General features: G+C 43.3%; 1 protein-coding gene across 2 annotated transcripts in view; it reads right to left on the bottom strand.

Annotated features, from left to right (window-relative positions):
* Positions 1–25,459, bottom strand: part of LOC126292225 (transmembrane protein 151B-like) — a 770,743-nt gene that overhangs the window by 56,045 nt on the left and 689,239 nt on the right. The window lies entirely within an intron of this gene.

Below are 25,459 nucleotides of genomic sequence, written 5' to 3'. Positions count from 1 at the left end.
TAAGTGTCAGGAAGACTTTTCTGAAAGTATTTGTATGGAGAGTAACCATGTATGGAAGTGAAACATGGACGATAACTAGTTTGGACAAGAAGAGAATAGAAGCTTACCAAATGTGGTGATACAGAAGAATGCTGAAGATTAGATGGGTAGATCACATAACTAATGAGGAGGTATTGAATAGAATTGGGGAGAAGAGGAGTTTGTGACACAACTTGACTAGAAGAAGGGATCGGTTGGTAGTACATGTTCTGAGGCATCAAGGGATGACCAGTTTAGTACTGGAGGGCAGCGTGGAGGGTAAAAATCGTAGAGGTAGACCAAGAGATGAATACACTAAGCACATTCAGAAGGATGTAGGCTGCAGTAGGTACTGGGAGATGAAGAAGCTTGCACAGGATACAGTAGCATGGAGAGCTGCATCAAACCAGTCTCAGGACTGAAGACCACAACAACAACAACAACAATGTGAATGATTATCCACTTATTACTCAACAGGAAAAACTGGTAGTTTTTGTAGAGGATACTAGTGTTATAACAAATCCCATTAGAGAGAAAGCAACAGAAGAGTTAGTAAATGATATGTTTGAAATAACTATTGGGTGGTACAATGAAAATGGCTTCTCCAGTTCTGTACAACAAGTAGTGTTGTACCAACAGTTGATCTGGCAAATGAGCCATAGCATTAGGAGTCAGTAAGTAGGACAGAATGCTGCATATTTGTAGATGTACATACTGATGAAACCTGAACTGAAGAAGCATATTACTGAGCTTCTCAAACAGTGAAGTTCAGATACTTTCGCTCTTCGAAGAACTGCTTATCTTGGAAACAAACATATCAACTTTGTGACATATTTTGCACATTTACACTCAATAATGACGTACGAAATAATTTTCTGGGGTAATTCATCACTTAGAAAGAAAGTATTGATTCCACAAAAATGAGCAGTAAGAAAAATAATTACATGTTGTTCACTCACAGACGTCATGTAGGTACCTCTTCAGGGAGCTAGGCATTTTAACTGCGCGGCTACAATACATTTATTCGCTACATAATCCATCACAATTTGAGAAGAACAGTGATGTCCGCACCTAAACAGTAGAAGGAAAAATGAGCTTTATTACTCACCGTTAAAGCTGTCAGCGGCTCAAAGAGAAGTTAAATACGCGGCAATAAAACGTTTTGATCATTTGTCCAATAACATAAAATGTCTGACAGGTATCGAAGCAAGTTTTAAATCCCATATAAAATTGGTCCTTGTGGACAACTCCTCCTATTTCACTGAAGAATTTCTACTTAAAAGCTGGTAGCCGATAAAAGAAAGTACTTTTAATTGTAGTTGTATGAATAGGAATAGAATTATGTGCTCATTAATGTTAACACTAATCACATGTACATATTCTGGAAATTGATTCGTTCCACACACTTCGATAAACAATCATTCAAATGATCTATGAACATGCAACTTACTATTAGTCGTTTGTTGTGTTTTTGTTGTTTCCTGTATTTGGGCCATAACAGAAAGTCTTGAATATGGACTGCTAATACAAAGTAGAGAAAATAGGGCTCGCATTGCAGTATGCAGAGAGTCATTTTTCCCTCGCTCCATTTGCAAATGGAAAGCGAAAGGAAATGACTGGTAGTAATGTAAGGTACCCTCCGCCATGCACCTAATGGTGGGTTGTGGGGAACGTGCGTAGGTGTAGATGTAGACTCTTCATCCAGGATAACACGCTGCGTCCCACCTCTCAGAAAATCCTCACCAATGGCAAAGGGTGCTATACGTCCCACATGATAGAACTTTCTTCATAAAGGGTGGACGCGATGCTGAATTGAAGCCTTTTCGAAAGTCTGGATCCACCGAAGGAATGTGGTTTCCTTCACTCAAGAGTTCTGTGGAGGAGATATGTGAAGTGTAGAAGGTGAGCTTTGGCTGATCGATGTTTTCAGAGCCCTGGATGCAGAAAGATATTTTCTGCCAGATTGGTGAACGTTTTAGAGCTGTGAATATTCAACAGTGCTCTCTTATAAATGAATAAAAGGTCGTGAGCCTACAGGAAAGTCCTTATTTGATAGACGAGCGTGACGTTACTTATTTTCAGCCCACATTTGACATTAACTGGTTCAGTTCAGGCATTGCTACCGAGCGAGGTGGCGCAGTGGTTAGACACTGGACTCGCATTCGGGCAACACCGACTCCAAGGAAGGCCTCGGCGCTTGTCGGTGACGTCACGTCAGCTAGGCACGGCGAACGCCAGGTCTGTTGCAAGCAGAAACGCCTGGGCGTGCTTATCACTATAAATCTCTTATTTTTGGACAAAAAGTTTCGTATTGTTTTAGATTCTGCAGTTTTATTTAGATGAAAGATTTTCTTACTATCGTAAAGCGACAAATGTAGATCATAGTTCTGTATTGCTGAATCCTGTCGAAACATACGTAGATCAGTATGAGAAGATGCTTTGTCCCATTGCAAGCTTCTGAAATTTTACATTCAAGTAACTATATTTACTTGATCCATTTTGTTATCGAAACTTGCCCCAACCCACTCACAATTAACTCGTTTCTTTTATTTATTTATTTATTTCGTTTGAGATCGTCACTGGATATGTGAACTAATTTACATGTGTAAATATGCAACTGCTGCCAGTCATTAGATTACAGTCGTTTTCAGCGAAAGGAATTCTAAACAGGAGACAAAATAGCTTCATACATCGAAAATACTGCTGAGCTTAAACTTTTTTAAACACGCACATTAGAAAAGATAAATATTCCCCTCTTGCAACTGAAAGGAGAAACTTTATAACATAAAAAAAGTTTTATTTGGTAAAACAAGTATGTCTCTTTTGCCTCTTCATCTGTCCCACACCCCCTCCCCCAACGTGTACAATCGCAAGATATTTCATTAACATTCAGTGCTCCTCACCCCATAGTCAACCAAGATACCTAAAGAAGAGCACCAATATGTTCACAGTTTCTTGTAAAAGCAACCCAGTACAAAAGTAACTTCCCCAGATTTAAAAATAAGGTAAAGAAGCATGAATTCTGTTGCTGCTGGACCATGAAGTTGTTTTTGTATGTCAGTCCTTAAAACAGGTGGAAATTTAAGTTCAGGAGTACACTATTTGTTAAGAAGTGTAATGGATTGCACAATTAATTGATTGCAGAAATCTTTCAGAACAATGCGTGTTGGTCAACTACCGCCAATAGTTTCACATCTTCCTGTGTCAGAGGGGGAGACACCACCATTGTGAGTATGCCTGCAACAGACCTGGCGTTCGCCGTGCCTAGCTGACGTGACGTCACGAACAAGCGCCGGGGTCTTCCTTTGAGTCGGTGTTGATTCGGGAGGACGACGGTTCAATCCCGCGTCCGGCCATCCTGATTTAGGTTTTCCGTGATTTCCCTGAATCTCTCCAGCCAAATGCCGGGATGGTTCCTTTGCAAGGGCACGGCCGACTCCCTCCCCCTCCATCCCTAATCCGATGAGATCGGTGACCTCGCCTTCTGGTCTCCTTCCCCAAAACAACCCCAACCTCAGACATTGCTGCGTCACCTGCAACACTGAACGTTTCTCGGCAAAAATGGTTTGTAGCTCTCGTCTATGTTGCAGTAAAAGCTGTTCATGCAGCGTTAAAAACCCACTGGCTGTAGTCGCGAGCCTATTGCTCAGTCAGCAGTTATGACGTCACGTCACCGAATCGCGGCACCCACGAGAATATGGACCCCATAACGAACTTGTGACGTCACACTAGGCAGCTTGTCGGGCACACTTTGAGAACTCTCGGCTCCGTGCAGAGCCCATTGCGAATGAATACGTAATTGAAATGGTTCTCACTATAGGTCTTGATTTTGCCGTGTGCTGTCGACAGCTTGTACGCATTTAAACACGCAGTCAAGAATTATTCAAATCGCTCCCCGCCAGAGACGGCTGCTGACTCTCGTATGAAGAGCTGCAGTGTCACGTGGTGTGACGTATGCGCCATGGTATGTGGGCCTCGTGGGCCTCGACTGAATCCGTGAATCGCGTTGCTGCAGTTTACGCTTTCCGTTGGGAGCGTGCGGTTTCGAATTTGCCTTACCTGCCGCGTCGGTTTCCGCAATCCGCGCTATTGGATTCTTATTTCATCGGGCTCGCTGTTTCTTCACCTTAGACTTCTGCCAGCGAAAAGTAAGCCAAACTACCGTCTATAAAACATCTGTTGGATAGCTTCCTGGTGATAGCATTTTCGTTATCGTAATTTCTCATGTTTTCGTGTTGGTTGACTAACTCGTTACGTGTAGGGCGAAGTAAGGAATTGCTATGTCTATCTGAGATATTTAGATGTTTCGATAATACAAGAGACAAATTTAGAAAAATATCCTTATCTGCTCCTCGCTTAGTTGCACTGACCTTCCCTCGAGTTTCCTAGTGAAAGGTGTACTTTATACAACGCATTGTACAGACAAATAAAATGTGCGGGGTTGTCGTTCCATATCCCCAAACAGCCATTCTTAATTAAATACTACTAAAAGAATTTTTTTTCGGTAGTTACTCTCCGGCAGTTTCTTGGAAACTTTAGCATCAGGCGAGAGTGAGTGATGTGAATAAATCGACACAGTAAGGTTGCTTTCCTTTTTCTGGGCCATAATGTAAGGTTGCCGGGTGGAAAGAGGTAAGCGTGTATGAGTAAATCAGCGTCAGAAAGTTTGTTTACGTAACGTGTTTACCGTTGTTACCGAAAACCTCGAAAAGTTCTTGACGGAGTTACTTCAAACTTCTACGTGATACTCTGATAAACGTTCGGATGGGCATAGGCTATATATCTTTTTGATATATACGGAATATAGTCATATACACGTACTACAGACAGAGGAAAGGTTGTAAGTAAAAATTCGATCTATTTCAGATTTTTACACCATACCCTAATAAACGTTGCGAGAGGCATAGGTTACGTATGTTTCGAATACAAACGTTGTGTTATATTTGTACATTACTTGTATCAAATATACACTTTATTAGGAAACTCGACAAGGGAAGGTTAATTTTAACTCCGGATCTTAGACTATAAGGACCTGTAGCAAATCACGATATGTCGTGAAAGAAACGTGTACTCATAAAATTTAATCACTACTGAAACAAAATATAATTCTAGTTATTACAGAAGCATCGCACGTTTACATAATGCCAGACAACATACGATATAATTACAAAAATTCCCAATATGTTTACTTACTATGTAGTGCTGCTTCAACACAGCGCCCTTGTTGTGGTACTCTAACTAAAACAATTCACTATTTTCAAAATAGACATGAAATGGCATTTCCTGTTTGTAACTACTCGAATTGTCTCTTGTTGGTTGACAAGTAAGTCTTGTATGATATCACGCTTTTGAATAACACACATGTGTTTTATAGAGAAAGTAACCAAACAGTATCTGTAACAATAGACAATCCGTCATAAACTTTATTTGTATAACGTTCGAGCAAAATTTTTTAGTACCTCGACATCGTCTAGCCTATTTTCTGGCTAGTCGTTTAAAAATATTATAAACTGTTTGCTGTGCTCTATTAGTAGTAATCTTTATGTTGACCATTATGAAATATTTATATTTCACTGTCAAATTATTTAATTTGGTCGGGTACTGTAAATTAGTCTCGATACATCGCACGTTAAAGTTTTGCTTATTTTATGAAATACTTCATCTTATAGATAATAATTCCAAGAAACGAGCCTGGGTGGATGTACGACACGGCTGAATGAAAGCATGCCATAAAGAAGTTCGTAATATTGCTTCAACTATGTAATCTGTAATTAGAAGTTTTCTAACATGCAGAGTCGGCCAAGAGATAAGCTTTAATTGATTTACAGTTGCTACTCTGTGTGTTGCACTTACTATGATAGTTTTACCTACATATCAAATGGTTCAAATGGCTCTAAGCACTATGGGACTTAACATCTGAGGTCATCAGTCCCCTAGAACTTAGAACTACTTAAACCTAACCAACCTAAGGACATCACACACATCCATGCCTGAGGGAGTCTCGGATCTAGACTGAAGCTCCTACAACCGCTCGGCCACACCGGCTGGCACCTACATATCACAAGTACTGATCTAACTTAGGGTTAGGCTGAGTTAATTCTGGCAATAAAATAGAGCTTCGTACAGCGAGCCGATATCTGCAATTGGTAGATAAACGTGAGGACTTAATTTTTTTATTTCCTGTAACAAAATAATTATTAACCAAAAGAAACAACTTCTATTCATTATTCTCTCTCTCTCTCTCTCTCTCTCTCTCTCTCTCTCTCTCTCTGTCTCTCTCTCTCTCTCTCTCTCTCGACTTAAGCTGTTAAGCTGCAACTCCGCCTCCCTTATCGAAATACTACAGCTTAATTAGAAGGCAATCGCGTCTTTCGAATGATGATAATTTACAACCAGGGACGAAACCATGCGCAAAATTAATAACTACTGGAACAGTGATCCTCTACAATAAAATACGACGTCCATTGACTTCGTTTATTGATCTTCAGACAGTGGAACACAGCTGACAAAGCCCTCCTCACGCAAGCTGATGCAGTATAATTTACAAATGAAAAATGGATTTATTTGAGAGAAGACACTGTTTGTTCCTGCACGACGTGTGAAAGAGCAGTGCATTGGCGGAGCTGCCACTACTCAGTTGATTACTGTGAAAAGCTTTGCGACGTGATTATGGCCACTTGATGGGACTGAGCAGACGCCGAACACATGATGGTAGTTACAGCTAGACACAAAAGACGTTCCAATTCGGAAGTCGTTAGGGAATTCACTGTTCCAAGTTCCACAGTGTAAAGAGTGTTCCCGGAATACTGTATTTCAGGCATCACCTCTCACCGCGGACGACGCAGCGGCCGATGGTCTCCACTTAGTGACTGAGAGCAGCGGCGTTTGCGTGTAGTTGTCAGTGCTAACAGACAGGCAACACCGCAGTAATCAATGTGGGTCGTACGACAAACGTGTAGAGTCGATGCGACGTCGAGTTGCTGCACTGAGCTGGTAAAAGGAGGTCCGACAGGACCTTAGGAGGCGTCCGTGACTTTTTGTCACCCAGTGTAAAATGGCTGACATCGAAATAAGTGTCCAAGGAGTAGAAAAGCAACTGAAATCACTCAACAGAGGAAAGTCCACTGGACCTGACGGGATACCAATTCGATTCTACACAGAGTACGCGAAAGAACTTTCTCCCCTTCTAACAGCCGTGTACCGCAAGTCTCTAGAGGAACGGAAGGTTTTAAATGATTGGAAAAGAGCACAGGTAGTCCCAGTCTTCAAGAAGGGTCGTCGAGCAGATGCGCAAAACTATAGACCTATATGTCTGACATCGATCTGTGGTAGAATTTTAGAACATGACTTTTACTCGCGTATCATGTCGTTTCTGGAAACCCAGAATTTACTCTGTAGGAATCAACATGGATTCCGGAAACAGCGATCGTGAGAGACCCAACTCCGTTTATTTGTTCATGAGACCTAGAAAATATTAGATACAGGCACCCAGATAGATGCCATTTTCCTTTAATTCTGGAAGGCGTTCCATGCTGTTCCGCACTGTGCCTGATAAACAAATTGAGAGCCTACGGAATATCAGACCAGCTGTGTGGCTGGATTGAAGAGATTTTAGCAAACAGAACACAGCATGTTGTTCTCAATGGAGAGACGTCTACAGACGTTAAAGTAACCTCTGGCGTGCCACAGGGGAGTGTTATGGGACCATTGCTTTTGACAATATATATAAATGTCTTAGTAGATAGTGTCGGAAGTTCCAAGCGGCTTTTCGCGGTTGATGCTGTAGTATACAGAGAAGTTGCAGCATTAGGAAATTGCAGCGAAATGCAGGAAGATCTGCAGCGAATAGGCACTTGGAGCAGGGAGTAGCAACTGACCCTTATCATAGACAAATGTAATGTATTGCGAATACATAGTAAGAAGGATCCTTTATTGTATGATTATACGATAGCGGAACAAACAGTGGTAACAGTTACTTCTGTAAAATATCTGGGAGTGTGCGTGCGAAACGATTTGAAGTGGAATGATCATATAAAATCAATTGTTGGTAAGGCGGGTACCAGGTTGAGATTCATTGGGAGAGTCCTTAGAAAATGTAGCCCATCAACAAAGGAGGTGGCTCACAAAACACTCGTTCGACCTGTACTTGAATATTGCTCATCGGTGTGGGATCCGTACCAGATCGGGTTGACGGAGGAGATAGAGAAGATCCAAAGAAGAGCAGCATGTTTCGTCACAGGGTTATTTGGTAACAGTGATAGCTTTATGGAGATGTTTAGCAAATTCAAGTGGCAGACTTTGCAAGAGAGACGCTCTGCATCGCGGTGTAGCTTGCTGTCGAGGTTTCGAGAGGGTACGTTTCTGGATGAGGTATCGACTATATTGCTTCCCCCTACTTATACCTCCAGAGGAGATCACGAATGTAAAATTAGAGAGATTCGAGCGCGCACGGAGGCTTTCCGGCAGTTATTCTTCCCGCGAGCCATACACGACCGGAACAGGAAAGGGAGGTAATGACAGTGGCACGTAAAGTGCCCTCCGCCACACTCCGTTGGGTGGCTTGCGGAGTATAAATGTAGATGTAGATGTAGGACAGTGCGGCGTAATCTAACGTTTATGGGCTGTGACAGCAGTCAGATGAATCCAGATGTCAGTTTGTAAGAGTCGATATTTTGGCAAGTGTGGCGCATATCCCACGAAGCCGTGGACCAGTGTTGTCAACAAGGAACTGTGCAGGCTAGAGGTGACTCCAAAATGGTGTTGACGGTGTTCTCGTGGAGTGGACTGCGTCCTGTGGCCCATGAAATGGCCATGTTCGGCTACTTGTAGACCATTTACAGACATTAATGGACTTCACGTTCCCAAAAAACGATGGAATTTTTATGGATGACAATACGCCATGACGAACATTCTGGGCAATACGAACGATTGATTTTCCCACCCAGATAGCCCGACATGAAACCCATCGCACATTTGTGGCACATAGTCGAGACGTCAGTTGGTGCACAAGGTCGTGCACCGCGCTGCTTTAGCATTTGTGGATGGCAGTGGAGGGGGCGTGGCTCAAGACTTCTGCAGAGGCCTTGCGACGACCTGTTGGGTCGATGCGACGTCGAGTTAGTGCGCTATAGATGGTAAAAGGAGGTCCGACACGATCTCAGGAGGCGTCCCGTGACTTTTGTCACCCAGTGCACATTATTCATCTTGCGGGTGTGCAAGCTCATAGCGAGTATTCTCAGGAATCGCTAAGTTGGTATTTATCCCGGTAAATTTACTACTGCTCAACTTGAAAGACAGAGCGATTTGGTGCAGAGTCTGGACTCGAATTCAGCAGGACGACAGTTCAAATCCGCGTCCGGCCATCCCGAATTAGATTTTCTGTGATTTCCCTAAACCGTTCCAGATAAACGCCGGGAGGGTTCCTCTGAAACGGCAGGGTCGATTTCCTTCCCCATCCTCCAATCAGTCCGAGCTTGTGCTCCAGAAATCTCGATGTCAACTCTACCTTAAACCCTACTCTCACTTCTTTACTCCGGCAAGAAAAATGTCCTATCACCGTGCCCGTCCTCGTCAGATTTTTCCGCATTTTCTTTCCCTTGCCGATATCAACAACTGCCTGTAGCGCCACATCTCGAATGCTTCGATTATCTTCTATTCCGGTTTTCCCATAACCCATGTTTCACTACCATACAACGATCAGAAATTCTCGGAAATTTCTTTCTAAAGTTAATACCTATGTTTCATGCTAGCGGACTTCTCTTGCGCAGGAATGCTCCTTTTTTGCCGGTGCTAGTCTGCTTTTGATGTCCTCCTTCCTCCATCATGTCAGCAGAGGTCCTTAACTTCATCGACTTCTCGATCACGAATTGTAATATTAAATTTCTCGCTGTCCTCATTTCTCCCACCTTTCGTTTCCCCTATATTTCTTCAATTTGCTCTCAGTCCATATTCTGTACTCATTAGAGTGTTCATTCCATTCAGCAGATCATGTAATTCTTCTTAACTTTCACTCGGGGTAGCAATGTCATCAGCGAAATGTATGATTGATGACCTTTCACCCTGAATTTTAGTTCCACTCCTGAACCTTTCTTTTATTTCCATATTTGCTTCTTCAATGTACACATTGAATAGTAGTGGCGAACCCTAAATCTCTGCCTCACACGCTTTTTAATCCGAGCACTTCGTTCTTGGTCGTCCACTCTTATTATTACCTCCTGGTTCTTGTACATATTGTGTATTACCCGTCTCTCCCTATAGCTTACCCCTATCTTCTTCAGAATTTCGAACATCTTGCACCATTTTATACTGTCAAAAAGCTTTTTCTAGGTCCGCAAATTCTATGAACGTTTCCTGATTTCTCTTTAATCTTGCTTCCATTATCAACCTCGATGTCAGAATTGCCTCTCTGGTTCCTTTCCTTTCCTAAAGCGAAACTGATCGTCATCTAACACATCTTCAATTTTATTTTCTGTTGGTCTGTGTATTATTATTGTGAGCAACTTGGACGATGAGTTGTTAAGCTGATTGTGCGACAATTGTCGCACGTGTCACCTCTTGCAATCTTTGGAATTGTGTGGATGATGTTTTTCCGAGAATAAGATGGTATATCGCCAGTCTCATGCATTCTACACACCAACGCGAATAGTTGCTTTGTTGCCACTACTTCCAAGGGCCTTCAGTGTACTGTCTCCACCTGTTCGCTCTCTCATCTCTATTTAACAGTATAATTTCCATTGCATTCTTAATGCTGCCACCCTCGCTTTTAATTTCATCCAAGGTTGTTCTGACTTTTATACATGCTGAGTCAATCTTTCCGCCAACCAGTTCTTTCTCAATTCCTTCACATTTTTCATGCAGTTGTTTCGCTTCAGGCGCCCTGCACTTCCTATTAATTTCATTCGTATGTGACTTTTATTTCTGTATTCCATAATTTTTCTGCACATTTTTGTACGACGTCCTTTCTTCGACCAGCTGAAATATTTCTTCTGTTACCCGTAGTTTCCTCGGATTTTCCTTCTGTGGCCTATGCCTTTCTCCCCAACTTCTGCGATTGCCCTTTCTAGAGATGTCCATTCGTCTTCAACTGAGCTACCTACTGACCAATTCATTATCGCAGTATCCGTAGCCTCAGAAGACTCAAAGTGTACCTCTTCATTCTTAGCAGTTCCGGACCCTATTTCTTTGAGTCTTTGTTCTTCCGGACTGGTCTGTTAAACTTCAGCGTATTCTTTGTTGTGGTTGGCAGGAGAGCCAACACCGTGTAACTAAAGGAGGCCGAAATGCACGCGTTTTAGCTCACGCAGGCTGGCGTGAGGTCTGGAACATGAAAAGGGAATTAGGATTGAGAAAAGCGGACGTAGCTGGTGAAATACTTAACTTTAATCCATTTAATGACGAACGTCGCTCTTGACATTACACGATTCACAGTACCAATAGCAACAGATAATGGCGCCTTGCTAGGTCGTAGCAGATAACGTAGCTGAAGGCTATGCTAACTATCGTCTCGGCAAATGAGAGCGTAGAAGTCAGTGAACCATTGTTAGCAAAGTCGGCTGTACAACTGGGGCGAGTGCTAGGAAGTCTCTCTAGACCTGCCGTGTGGCGGCGCTCGGTCTGCAATCAATTGATAGTGGCGACACGCGGGTCCGACGTATATTACCGGACCGCGGCCGATTTAAAGGCTACCACCAAGCAAGTGTGGTGTCTGGCGGTGACACCACATTCTTCGTCTTGACTAAATTGTGATCTGAGTCTTTACCTCATCCGGGGTGTGACTTACAATCCGATATTTGAATTCGGAATCTCTGCCAGATCAACATGTAATCTAACTATAATCTTTCCGTATCTCCCGTCCTTTCCCAAGTGTACCTCCTCTTCTGGTTCTTGAAGAGAGTATTCGCTATTACTAACTGATGCAGAACTCAGTTAGTCTTTCTCCTCTCTCATTCCTATGGTGAAGCGCATATGCTTCTGTAATCTTCTCTTCCACTTTCTCACCTAGAACCGAATTCCAGCCCCCCATGACTACTAGATTTTCATCTCCCTTTACATACTGAATTACCTATTAAATATACTCATACATTTTCTCCCTCTGTTCATCCTCTGCTGCCGACGCCACCTTGAATACCTAAACTATAATTGTCGTAGTTAGTTTGCTGTCGAGTTTGAAATGAACAACCCTATCCCTAAACTGTTCACAGTAACTCACTCTGTGTCCCACTTCCTACTCGTAACGAATCCTGCTCCAATTACACCATTTTCTGCTGCTGTTGATGTTACCCCATACTCGTCTGACCAGAAATCATTGTCTTCTTTAAATTTCATTTCAATGGTTCCCACTACATCTAGATTGAGTGTAAGTATTTGCCAGTTCAGATTTTCTATCTTTTTTACCACTATCAAAATTCTGATATTCTGGTCCCCGACTTGTAGAACGTTACCCCTTCGTTTATTATTTTTCAATCTTTTTCTCATGCTCACCTCTCCGTTGGCAGTCCCCTCCCGGAGATCCGAATGGGGTACTAGTCCGGAATCATCAGGACAGTTTTTTAATGACAGACCACATGTCCTGTGGCTACACAATGTGTCTCTAATACCGTGGTTTCCACTGCCTTCTGCATCCTCGTGCCTCTGACCACTGCTGATTCTTCCGCCTTTGAGGAGCAGTTTCCCGCCCCAAGAGCAAGAGAGTGCCCGGAAACCCAGTCCGCTCCTCTGCCCTTTGATGCCGGATCACTTTGGCCACCATTGCTGATGATGTTTATTTAAAACAGTGGCGATATTCGAACCCAGGGACTGCGGACGATTTGATTGCTAGTCTAACAATATGTCTCTACCCCTAAACCACGGGTTCAGCGGCGTTCGCGGCGCACGAGGCGGAGGGTCAATGTGGAGGCTGGCCGTGTGGCATCGCCCGCTCTGCCTGTGAGTGAACATGTGGCTGCTCCTTCAGTAAGGTCCGAGCAGGCACACGGGGGGATGGGTTTGTTAGTTATTGGGAGCTCCAACGTTAGACGGGTGATGGAGCCCCTTAGGGAAATAGCGGAGAGGTCGGGGAAGAAGGCCAGTGTTCACTCTGTCTGCTTGCCGGGGGGTCTCATCCGAGATGTGGAGGAGGCCCTACCGGCGGCGATAGAGAGCACTGGGTGCACCCGACTGCATATTGTTGCTCATGTCGGCACCAATGACTCCTGCCGTCTGGGTTCAGAGGTCATCCTCAGTTCGTACAGGCGGTTGGCGGAGTTGGTGAAGGCGGAAAGCCTCGCTCGCGGGGTGGAATCAGAGCTAACTATTTGTAGTATCGTTGCCAGAACCGATCGCGGTCCTCTGGTTTGGAGCCGAGTGGAAGGCTTAAACCAGAGGCTCAGACGATTCTGCGGAGAGTTGGGGTGCAAATTTCTCGACCTCCGCTATCGGGTGGAGATATCTAGGGTCCCCCTGAATAGGTCAGGCGTGCACTACACGCCGGAAGCGGCTACGAGGGTAGCGGAGTACGTGTGGAGTGCACATGGGGTTTTTTTAGGTTAGAGAATTCCATCCCTAGGCCCGACAAGACGCCTCCTGAGACGCGGCAAGGCAGGAGTAGGCAAATTGCAACAGGGAATAACAATATTAATGTGCTTATAGTAAACTGCAGGAGCGTCTATAGAAAGGTCCCAGAACTGCTCTCATTAATAAACGGTCACAACGCCCATATAGTACTAGGCACAGAAAGTTGGCTGAAACCAGACGTAAACAGTAATGAAATCCTAAACTCAGATTGGAAAGTATACCGCAGAGACAGGCTGGACAGTGAAGGCGGAGGCTTGTTTATAGCGATAAGAAGTGCAATAGTATCGAAGGAACTTGACGGAGATTCGAATTGTGAAATGATTTGGGTGAAGGTCACGGTTAAAGCAGGCTCAGACATGGTAATTGGATGTCTCTATAGGCCCCCGGGCTCAGCAGCTGATGTGGCTCAGCACCTGAAGAATAATTTGGAAAATATTTCGAGTAGATTTCCCCACCATGTTATAGTTCTGGGTGGAGATTTTAATTTGCCGGATATAGGCTGGGAGACTCAAACGTTCATAACGGGTGGCAGGGACAAAGACTCCAGTGAAATATTTTAAGTGTTTTATCTGAAAACTACCTTGAGCAGTTAAACCGAAAACCGACTCGCGGCGATAACATATTAGACCTTCTGGTGACAAACAGACCCGAACTATTTGAATCAGTTAATGCAGAACAGGGAATCAGCGATCATAAAGCGGTTACTGCATCGATGATTTCAGCCGTAAATAGAAATATTAAAAAAGGTAGGAAGATTTTTCTGTTTAGCAAAAGTGACAAAAAGCAGATTACAGAGTACCTGACAGCTCAACACAAAAGTTTTGTCTCAAGTGCAGATAGTGTTGAGGATCAGTGGACAAAGTTCAAAACCATGGTACAATATGCGTTAGATGAGTATGTGCCAAGCAAGATCGTAAGAGATGGGAAAGAGACACCGTGGTACAACAACCGAGTTAGAAAACTGCTGCGGAAGCAAAGGGAACTTCACAGCAAACATAAACATAGCCAAAGCCTTGCAGACAAACAAAAATTACGTGAAGCGAAATGTAGTGTGAGGAGGGCTATGCGAGAGGCTTTCAATGAATTCGAAAGTAAAGTTCTATGTACTGACTTGGCAGAAAATCCTAAGAAATTTTGGTCCTATGTCAAAGCGGTAGGTGGATCAAAACAAAATGTCCAGACACTCTGTAACCAAAATAGTACTGAAACAGAGGATGACAGACTAAAGGCCGAAATACTAAATGTCTTCTTGCAAAGCTGTTTCACAGAGGAAGACTGCACTGTCCTTCCTTCTCTAGATTGTCGCACAGTTGACAAAATGATAGATATCGAAGTAGACGACAGAGGGATAGAGAAACAATTAAAATCGCTCAAAAGTGGAAAGGCCGCTGGTCCTGATGGGATACCAGTTCGATTTTACACAGAGTACGCGAAGGAACTTGCCCCGCTTCTTGCAGCTGTGTACCGTAGGTCTCTAGAAGAGCGAAGCGTTCCAAAGGATTGGAAAAGGGCACAGGTCATCCCCGTTTTCAAGAAGGGACGTCGAACACATGTGCAGAACTATAGACCTACATCTCTAACGTCGATCAGTTGTAGAATTTTGGAACACGTATTATGTTCGAGTATAATGTCTTTTCTGGAGACTAGAAATATACTCTGTAGGAATCAGCATGGGTTTCGAAAAAGACGGTCGTGTGAAACCCAGCTCGCGCTATTCGTCCACGGGTTCACAGGTAGATGCCGCGTTTCTTGACTTCCGCAAGGCGTTTGACACAGTTCCCCACAGTCGTTTAGTGAACAAAGTAAGAGCATACGGACTATCAGATCAATTGTGTGATTGGATTGAGGAGTTCCTAGATAACAGAACGCAGCATGTCATTCTCAATGGAGAGAAGTCTTCCGAAGTAAGAGTAATTTCAGGTGTGCCGCAGGGGAGTGTCATAGGACCGTTGCTATTCACAATATACATAAATGACCTGGTGGATGACATCGGAAGTTCACTGAGCCTTTTTGCGGATGATGCTGTGGTGTATCGAGAGGTTGCAACAATGGAAAATTGTACTGAAATGCAGGAGGATCTGGAGCGAATTGACGCATGGTGCAGGGAATGGCAATTGAATCTCAATGTAGACAAGTGTAATGTGATGCGAATACATAGAAAGATAGGTCCCTTATCATTTAGCTACAAAATAGCAGGTCAGCAACTGGAAGCAGCTAATTCCATAAATTATCTGGGAGTACGCATTAGGAGTGATTTAAAATGGAATGATCATATAAAGTTGATCGTCGGTAAAGCAGATGCCAGACTGAGATTCATTGGAAGAATCCTAAGGAAATGCAATCCGACAACAAAGGAAGTAGGTTACAGTACGTTTGTTCACCCAATGCTTGAATACTGCTCAGCAGTGTGGGATCCGCACCAAGTAGGGTTGATAGAAGAGATAGAGAAGATCCAACGGAGAGCAGCGCGCTTCGTTACAGGATCATTTAGTAATTGTGAAAGCGTTACGGAGATGATAGATAAACTCCAGTGGAAGACTCTGCAGGAGAGACGCTCAGTAGCTCAGTACGGGCTTTTGTTAAAGTTTCGAGAACATACCTTCACCGAAGAGTCAAGCAGTATATTGCTCCCTCCTACGTATATCTCGCGAAGAGACCATGAGGATAAAATCAGAGAGATTAGAGCCCACACAGAAGCATACCGACAATCCTTCTTTCCACGTACAATACGAGACTGGAATAGAAGGGAGAACCGATAGAGGTACTCAGGGTACCCTCCGCCACACACCGTCAGGTGGCTTGCGGAGTATGGATGTAGATGTAGATGTGTCACTCAGTAGTTGAATAGATGCATGAGAACAGCAGTTAGTGGATATTAATATAGGGTGTCAGCCGTTCGCTTTTATGACCTATTCACCTCTGCTGGAGACACTTTCAGTGAGGTGTGTGACTGTGTTCGGAAGAATGTCAACAAATTGTTCGTCAAGAGGCGAAACCAGAGAACTCGTTGCAGAGGCATCGGTTTGAGGTCGGGTTTCGGGGCAGACCAGGCTGTTTCAGGAACGTTTTCGCCCACACGTCACTGCCTCGCAGACATTCCCCTGTGAAAGGGTACATTGGCATGCTTATGGTCATTGTCTCCGAACCATTGCTCTACTGTACTCAGAGCGAAATGCTGTCAAATGTGTTCATATCGTTCCACATTTAGCGTCTTCTTATTCACTCGAAAGGTACCACACGATAATCACATCCATACAACACTACTCCCTTCATAATTCAATTTTGGCTCTGTACACTATGACAGGTAACATTCCCCAGGTATTAGCCAAACCGAAACCCTTCCATCGGACTGCCGCAGTGTCATTCATCGCTCCAAATCACTCGTGTACGAATGCATTCTTTCGATGCGATATGCGTTAATGAAACATTCTCGGGTTTCAAGCGGCGTCAAGTGCTTTACTGGCCACGAGCTTTCGGCAGAGATCTCGTCTGCCATTGTCAAGTGGATGGCTGTCGTGTGGTCGTCACAGCCGCGCCGTAGCTCGTGACGTCACTGGTGCTCGGTCCCGCACCATATATGGTAATGTTTTGACGGCGCGACCAGCGGGCCCGCTTCAACTCCAACATCGGGTCCCACACTGTACTCAGCCGCAGTCCACCGACTTCATTGAGGATGTTGTGCGATGTTTCTATCTCTGTTGCTTCATTTATTACGCTTTCCAAGAAGCCTTTGGTCTGTTTAGCAATAGATGTATCGTCGAATGCAGTTCGGTGTCGGTTTCCCAGAGCATGTTCTGCTACAGCTGACTTTTCAGGATAGCGCAGACGGTAACACCTTTCATGTTCTGGGCGGCGCTGCTCACTAGTGCGAACAGTGTGGCCCGCATAGAACTGCCCTCATCCGCACGCTATCTTGTAAATTCCTGGCGCTCTGAGGCCAACATCGTCTTTCACAGGTTTCATTAGTTGCCGGATTTTAGCCGGAGGCCTGAAGATTGTGTCTATTTTATGCCTCTTCAGGAGCCGACTAATCTTCCCTGTTGTCGAACCACAAAACGGTAGAATGCAACCTGCTTGGTGTCTTCTTCAGAGGTCTTCTTCCTTTGAGGCTTGGATGACACTGCTTGTGAGCTCTATATGTTGTTGTAACCGTTTTCCTTAAAAACGTTGCGTAAGCGGCTCAATTCTCTCGGCAAGTTTTCAGTATCTGAGACGGTTTCAGCTCGATGTACTAAGGTCCTCAGAATAGTTAGAAGAGTTCCTGGAGCAGCTCAACAGCATCCACGACCATATCAACTTCACAACGGAAGTAGAGACGGAGGGTTCCCTGCCGTTCTTGGACGTGCTTGTCCGTCGTAAACCCAACGGGTCTCTAGGCCGTAGCGTTTACCGCAAGCCCGCCAACACGCATCGGTATCTGCACGCCACCAGCTTCCATCATCCAGCACAGAAACAGTCAGTTCTGAGGACCTTAGTACACCGTCCTGAAACCGTTCAGACGCTGAAAACTTGCCGAGAGAATTGAGCCAGTTACGCAAAGTTTTTAATGAAAACGGTTACAATAACAAACAGATCTCACAAGCAGTGTCATCCAAGCCTCAAAGGGAGAAGACCTCTGAAGAAGACACCAAGCAGGTTGCATTCTACCGTTTTGTGGTTCGACAACAGGGAAGATTAGTCGGCTCCTGAAGAGGCATAAAATAGACACAATCTTCAGGCCTCCGGCTAAAATCCGGCAACTAATGAAACCTGTGAAAGACGATGTTGGCCTCAGAACGCCAGGAATTTACAAGATAGCGTGCGGATGAGGGCAGTTCTATGCGGGCCAGACTGTTCGCACTAGTGAGCAGCGCCGCCCAGAACATGAAAGGTGTTACCGTCTGCGCTATCCTGAAAAGTAAGCTGTAGCAGAACATGCTCTGGGAAACCGACACCGAACTGCATTCGACGATACATCTATTGCTAAACAGACCAAAGGCTTCTTGGAAAGCGTAATAAATGAAGCAACAGAGATAGAAACATCGCACAACATCCTCAATGAAGTCGGTGGACTGCAGCTGAGTACAGTGTGGGACCCGGTGTTGGAGTTGAAGCGGGCCCGCTGGTCGCGCCGTCAAAACATTACCATATATGGTGCGGGACCGAGCACCAGTGACGTCACGAGCGCGGGCGCGGCTATATAAGCACGGCAACGACAACCTCACGACAGCCATCCACTTGACAATGGCAGAGGAGGTCTCTGCCGAAAGCTCGCGGGCAGTAAACCACTTGACGCCGCTTGAAACCCGAGAATGTTTCATTACACTAGTATTTAGCCCCACTGTACACTGGGGCCGCTTTCGACACCTCCTCAAGTGGTGCTCAGTATCGACCACAGAAATGCGCCGCTCGCACACTGAACCTCAGACACTGTGCTGGCGGCTCTGCTGCTAGCCCTACGGAATTCAAAGGTGATTTATCCTACATATTTCACGTATGTTTTTACCAACACAGTCAGAAACACTCGACAGTTCCTGTCCATCATTATATGAGATGTCCCTTGACTTAATTTATTTGTGGTTCTTGCCTCGCATTTGCATTTTGCAGTCAGACGCCCAAAAGTCGATTTTGCAGCTTTAGAAGGGATGAAACGTCCCTAATGCAATTGTCACTTAGGTAACATCCGGTGACTGGTCCTCGTTCGAAGCCGCTGAACTCCCATTACCGACACATACTGCTGTTAAAGCTTCTGGATTGATAGCACAATAGTACTCGCCGATTTCTATGTAGGCGAGTCCACGTTGTTGTTGTTGTTGTTGTTGTTGTTGTTGTGGTCTTCAGTCCTGAGACTGGTTTGATGCAGCTCTCCATGCTACTCTATACCGTGCAATTCTCTTCATCTCCTAGTACCTACCGCAACCTAAATCCTTCTGAACCTGCTTGGTGTATTCATCTCTTGGTCTCCCTCTACGATTTTTACCCTCCACGCTGCCCTCCAATACTAAATTGGTGATCCCTTGATGCCTCAGAACATTGAAGCAAAGCAAGCGCTGTATCATGTATAAGCTACAGAGGCGAGCGAGTGCACGGGACTTACCCTAGTTCACTGCTAGTAGCGTCACGTCATCGTAACGCGCCTGCATATAGTATTGCACCACATTTAACATAAAAGTAAAAATTAAGATTTGTGTGTAAAACTTTGTTAAAGTATAGTTCTATGTAATAATGTTTCAGGTAACAAATCTTAATGTTATAAAATTAGTAGTTTACGTAAAATTCACGTTTTGAAAGAAAAATAGGAGGCGCTAAATAATGACGCTAGGAAGCCAAAATTTGGTGAGAAGGTGCAGTAAGAAGTCATTAATGAGTGGTGCTGGTTTCCAAAACCATAAAACTAAAATTGACTCCAGAATCCGCGTTTTTCGGAAAAATCAGAGGCGCGAAATAATAGAGCTACAATATTGAAAATTGGTAGGATGCTTCAGTTCACCCTAATAATAATAATGGAAATACCACAATCAGTTACCTCTTCTAGTTTTTTAGTAATTTAGTAAAAACTACTTTTGTGAGTAAAATGTACATAAGCATTATAGATTAAGTACTTTAAATTTTAATGATAAAACAAATTCTTTAAGACCAATGATCAGATAGGACAATTAACAAAGCTACACCAAGTTTTAGTCTTGTAGCATAATTAACAGCTGATACAAGTCTTGATAAAGCTACGGTTCAGAGGTAACAATCTACCGTTAGTTCCATTGTAAAAATTCTAGAGAGTAAAGTTTTAATTTTAGCGGGCTGAGATTTTCTACGTGCTTCTGTACTGCTCAGATGTATGTATACAAAAATTGAGAAGTTTGTAAAGCTATTATTAAATGTGATATTTAAGATTATGTGCCTGAGATAGCGATCATTTGGAGGCTGCAGGCATCTGTTTAGGAATGGAAAGAACAGATGCTCTCTTGGCGGTACGCGCCGGAGCTATATAAAAAGAGCGGCAGAGGCAGTAGTAAGCTCACTCCGCATTAGACCAACGCCTAGTCCACGCGAGCTTAACGTCCGATCGCGCCTCGCCTCGGGTGACGTCATAGCGGGCTGTGACATGCGCGTACTTAGCAATGTAAACGGACATTGAATATCGCGAGGACTGTACACCGTCCTGGATCGTTTAGACTTCGGTAACAAACTGTTATTGTGCCGTCCGTGTGAAGTATAATTCCGCGTGGCAAGTGGTGACTAACTCCACTTTTAAGGCGAGCATTAATCTTTTTTTTTAACATTATTGCGAACTATTAATAGAGCACCGTTAGTTAGAGTAATGAACTATTCGGGAGGAACTTGCTGTAGAAGTCGCCTCTGAACTATTAAACGATTGGCTGAATTAACAATATTTAATGTCTTTAGCATTTTCAGAAGTTTCGATTAATTTGTGTGAGCCTTTAAGATAATAAAATCTTGTTTGGAACTTTAAATTTTATTGAAGCAGCCCTAATCCCGTGAAGAACTATGGATATTTTTCGTTTAGCTGGGCTGTACAGGAATGTGGCCGTGCAGACTGGGAACTAAGGTCAGTAAGTTTCCCTTCGCTTTCTGACTGGCCACCAAATTAGTTGCCAGGCTCGCGTGATTTAAGGTGGCAATGTTCAACTTTCATTCAACATTAAACAACGACTTCTTCGCCGTCCCACATATGTTGCATCGGCAATAGTCTGTTACGTGAAATGAACATTCAAACAACTCATTCGACAACTTCTTCGCCGCCCCACATATGGTGCTTATCGGCCGGGAAAACTGAATTAAAAGCAAATAAAAGTGCTCGATGTGTGAAAGCGATTGGTATAAATTAACGAACTCAGTAGGCAATAACAGGACACTGAATTGAACTAGTGTGGGAACAGTGTTACCAGTAAAGGCGGGTGTAGTGTATAAACAATAAGTGTCTACCGCTGTACGTTGGTTAATGACGATGGTGAGGAAGGCGACGATGCTGGATCGCGGCTGCCGACGGCGCTGAGACTAAAGGAAGACGGTGCGTCATCGCGGAGCTGCGCTGATCTGCGAGACAGCTGCCGGCTGCGCCGAGCGGTCAACGGTGCCTTGCTGCCCCCCCCCCCCCCCCCCCCCCCCCCTGGAGCTATTGCAGTAGGCGATTCCTGTGGCGGTACTCGACGCTACAGCTGCTGCTGCTGCCTTCAATACGTCGCGACGCGTCGCATCACGATTGCTGGTACACCGCGACGACATCATTCGTCGAAATCAAGCATTTAAGTTAAGTCAAAGACTTTTAAAATATTTATTAACTGCTGCTAACAAACGAAAAGATATGGAAAGTAGCGTACATTTCAGAAGGGAACCGGTCTCTGACCAAGAATCCTCAGGATCAGGAATTGAGTTTAATGAGGATGGTTCCATTAATCCCTCAAATATTGAACTAGAACGTAATTTGTCACCAGTAAATTATGACTTTAATTTAAATGAGAGTGCAGGGATGCAATCAATAAGTGAAATAGAAGTCAAAAGGGAGCCAGTAGAGTTGCTAACTTTGTCAGGTAGTGAAACTGAGCTCAATATATCTCCAGCTCAGTCAAGTCAAGAGATACAAAGTATCAAGGTAGAAGCTCCGGATTGGATGCAAATACTGTTTGCCAAACTCGAATCAAACCAAAATAAAATTGAGGCTAAAATTGAAAATAGTAATAAAGAACTAAAAGAAGAACTGCAATCAAAATGGAATAGTTTGAATTATAAGATAGATGCTATTCATCATGACATTCAAGTAAAAGTAGGGCAACAGTTAACTAAAATGCATAGTACTTTCAAATGTGAAATAGATCAAATTCAAAAAAATTATCAAGAGGCAGATGAACTTTTGGAAGTGAGGTTGTCCGAAAGATTGAGCAACGAGTCCAAACTTTGCTCTGACAAAGTTAAAGAGGTACAAATTAAAGTAGATACTTGTCAGAAAAACATTGAGAAAGTAAAAGAAACCTGTACCGAAATTCGTGGTGCAGTGGAACAAAGATGTTCTGCCAGGATAGAAGCAGTAGAGTCACAAGTAGAGGAATTAAATACTAACATTGCTAACCTAGAAAATAGAGTAACCTCTGTTAATTCTAGTCATTCTACTGTACAGCATGTGACTTCAGTTGACGCCGCTTTTATAGGGTGTCGACAGTTTTTGCGCTTTGATCCTGATAAGTACATTCACCCTCTTGAATTTTGGAATGACTTTGAGGATGTTCTCCCCAACACGTGGTCAGAAAGAGAAAAAATTTCATTTATAAGAAGTCATTTGTCAGGTGATGCTTTGCGATGGTCAGCGGATGTAATGATCAAATGTAAAACTTTATCTGAATTTAAGTCTGCATTTCTCAACGAATACTGGTCACATAACAAACAAAATGATGTGTTAAGGGAATTCTGGAGTGGTAAGAAGTTTTTCCCAGGGCGTGAATCAGTAAAGGATTTCGCTAGGAAGTGGGTTTCAAGACTGTCACATTTGACAGAAAAGATGAAGCCAGATATGATCATTATGGGTTTCGAAGGTAAGCTGCCGTGGTACTGGCAGAAGAGGATCATTTCCGCCCCTAGAGATAATATAGACAAATTTGTTGAATATCTGGAAAGAGTGGAAAGAGTAGCTGCTGCTGAGGAGCAGGTGCAGCAGAATAACAAATCTTCTAACAATCACGTACAAAATAATGGAAACGTGAACGTTAGAAATATGGAAGTTAGGCACACCAAAACAAACTATCGAAACCAAAGCCGTGGCAGAGGAAGAGGGGGTAGATACTCACCACGCTTTCGTAACAACTACTATGACGAAAGTGGAGAAGTAAATCCTATGCCATTAAGACAAGAAGGGAGTCATGATGCTACTATATCTAGTGGTGTCACAGATGAACACAACAGGCCGCGTATGGGAAACTAAATCCCGTCTATGAGGAAACTGGCGCTCACCAGGCGGTAACAGTAACACAGCCAGTAACGGAAACACAGACAATCAGCCAACATACACAGACAGACAACATGGATGACGAAATAAATACAGATAATACCAGTGATGTGTTAAGCCACTCTCACAAAATAGTGGATAGTATTTTGGATACACTAGAAAAATGGGTCAAGGAAGAACAGGAACTCAAGGTAGATAATGGGGAAGAAATAGATAATGGGTTTGAGTCTGATGGGAATAATGATGAAGTAAAAGCTTACATCTTCGATGAAAATGGCAATCTAAAAGCTGAAGTAGAAGTAGCAGAAGTAGAATCAGTACTGCAAAACTTTAGAGAGGAGGAAATGATGAATGAAGGGGGTAGAAATAGTAACGAGGTGAAAGAATCTAGTAGCTGTGTAAACGTGCCACAAATGGTTGAAGGTGACGACATTCTTATGAACAGCAATATTGCGCAGGGACGCAGTTGCTCAGAGGTAGAGGATAGTTTGGCTGATGTGCAGCAAACAAAAGTAGAAAAAGTCGTCAGATGCTTCGATTTAAAGTTAGTGGACAGATTAGAGAAAGCAGCTAAGATTATAGAGCATGATGAGCCCCAGGATGTAAATGTAAATGTAATTGCAACTGATCAGAATTACTTTAGCTGGAAGAACATAGAACGAGATTTATTAGACGAGGTGTGTGAGCAACCTGTTCAATGTAAAATAACTCACCCTGTTATCAAAGTAAACATATCAGGAGTCACTGTGCGTTGTCTGCTTGACAGTGGCAGTGAAGCAAGTGCTTTATCACAAACATTCTTTGACACCATACCCAATAAAGAGAAGTTAACAGTTATGAAAGTAAGTGGCTTAAAGATTATAGGTGCTACTGGAAAAGTCTCTAGACCAGTTCAACACGAAGCTTTGATACCCATTGGTATAAATGACGTAGTAATAGATCATCCTTGTTTGATTGTGCTAGGCTTAAGTGTTGATATGTTGATTGGTACTGATTTCTTATCAAAGTACCAGGGAAAGATCAATTTTGATCAGAACAACTTAATTTTAACTTTACCTGACTCTAAAGTGATAAGAGAGTCTTTTATAGGAAGTCATATAGGCGGTAGTAATGAAACTTGGGAACTGCCTATTAGAGTAATAAAGAATAAAGGATACTTGCAGGAAAATTTGGTTTTCAGTGAGAATGAGGAAAGTGCTAAGGTTGAAGAGAGACACATCCTAAAGGAAATAGAGGAAAAGGTACAATCAACACAGCAAATTGCTGACGAACAAAGATCAGAGTTAAAGAGTGTGTTAACTAAGCATAGTAATGTATTCTCAAACGCACCTGGTGAAGTTAAAGGTTATGAATGCCATTTGAATATCAAGCCTGGGAAGGTATTTTTTAAGAAGCCTTATCCAATACATGTTGCAAGGAAACAAGCAGTGCGGAATGAAATTAAACGTATGTTGGCATGGGGTGTCATAGAGCAAGCAATTAGTGAATACAATAGTCCTCTTGTTGTAGTGCCTAAGCGTGATGGAAGTGTTAGATTAGTACTGGATGCACGCTGGTTAAATGAAATTGTCATCAGAGAAAGTGATCGTCCTCAAAATTTGGATGAGAAGAAAGCACAGGCCAGGGCAAATATACGCAAAAGAGCTTTAGATAGGAAAAAGAGGCATGATGCAAGGGCTTCCCCCACTAGTTTTAAAATTGGTGAGCTAGTGTTGGTCAAAACAAAAGAAAAATCAAAGAAAATTTCTGCAGAAACTAAAAAGTTTATGCATGTATATCATGGACCATTTAGAATAGTAAGTAAACCTCATGCAAATGCCTATCGTTTGGAATATCCAAAGAGTAAGAGAGAACTAGGTCTAAGAAATATTGTGGATCTAAAGGAATTTAAAATTAACAGTAATTAATTACTGTAGGGAGTCTGCCACTCTTTGGCGGATACACGGTTTGGCGTAC

The sequence above is a fragment of the Schistocerca gregaria genome, chromosome 9 (assembly GCF_023897955.1).
Source record: "Schistocerca gregaria isolate iqSchGreg1 chromosome 9, iqSchGreg1.2, whole genome shotgun sequence".
Lineage (NCBI taxonomy): Eukaryota > Metazoa > Arthropoda > Insecta > Orthoptera > Acrididae > Schistocerca > Schistocerca gregaria.
Note: the sequence above shows the minus strand (reverse complement) of the source record. Positions and strands in the feature narration are given on the sequence as shown.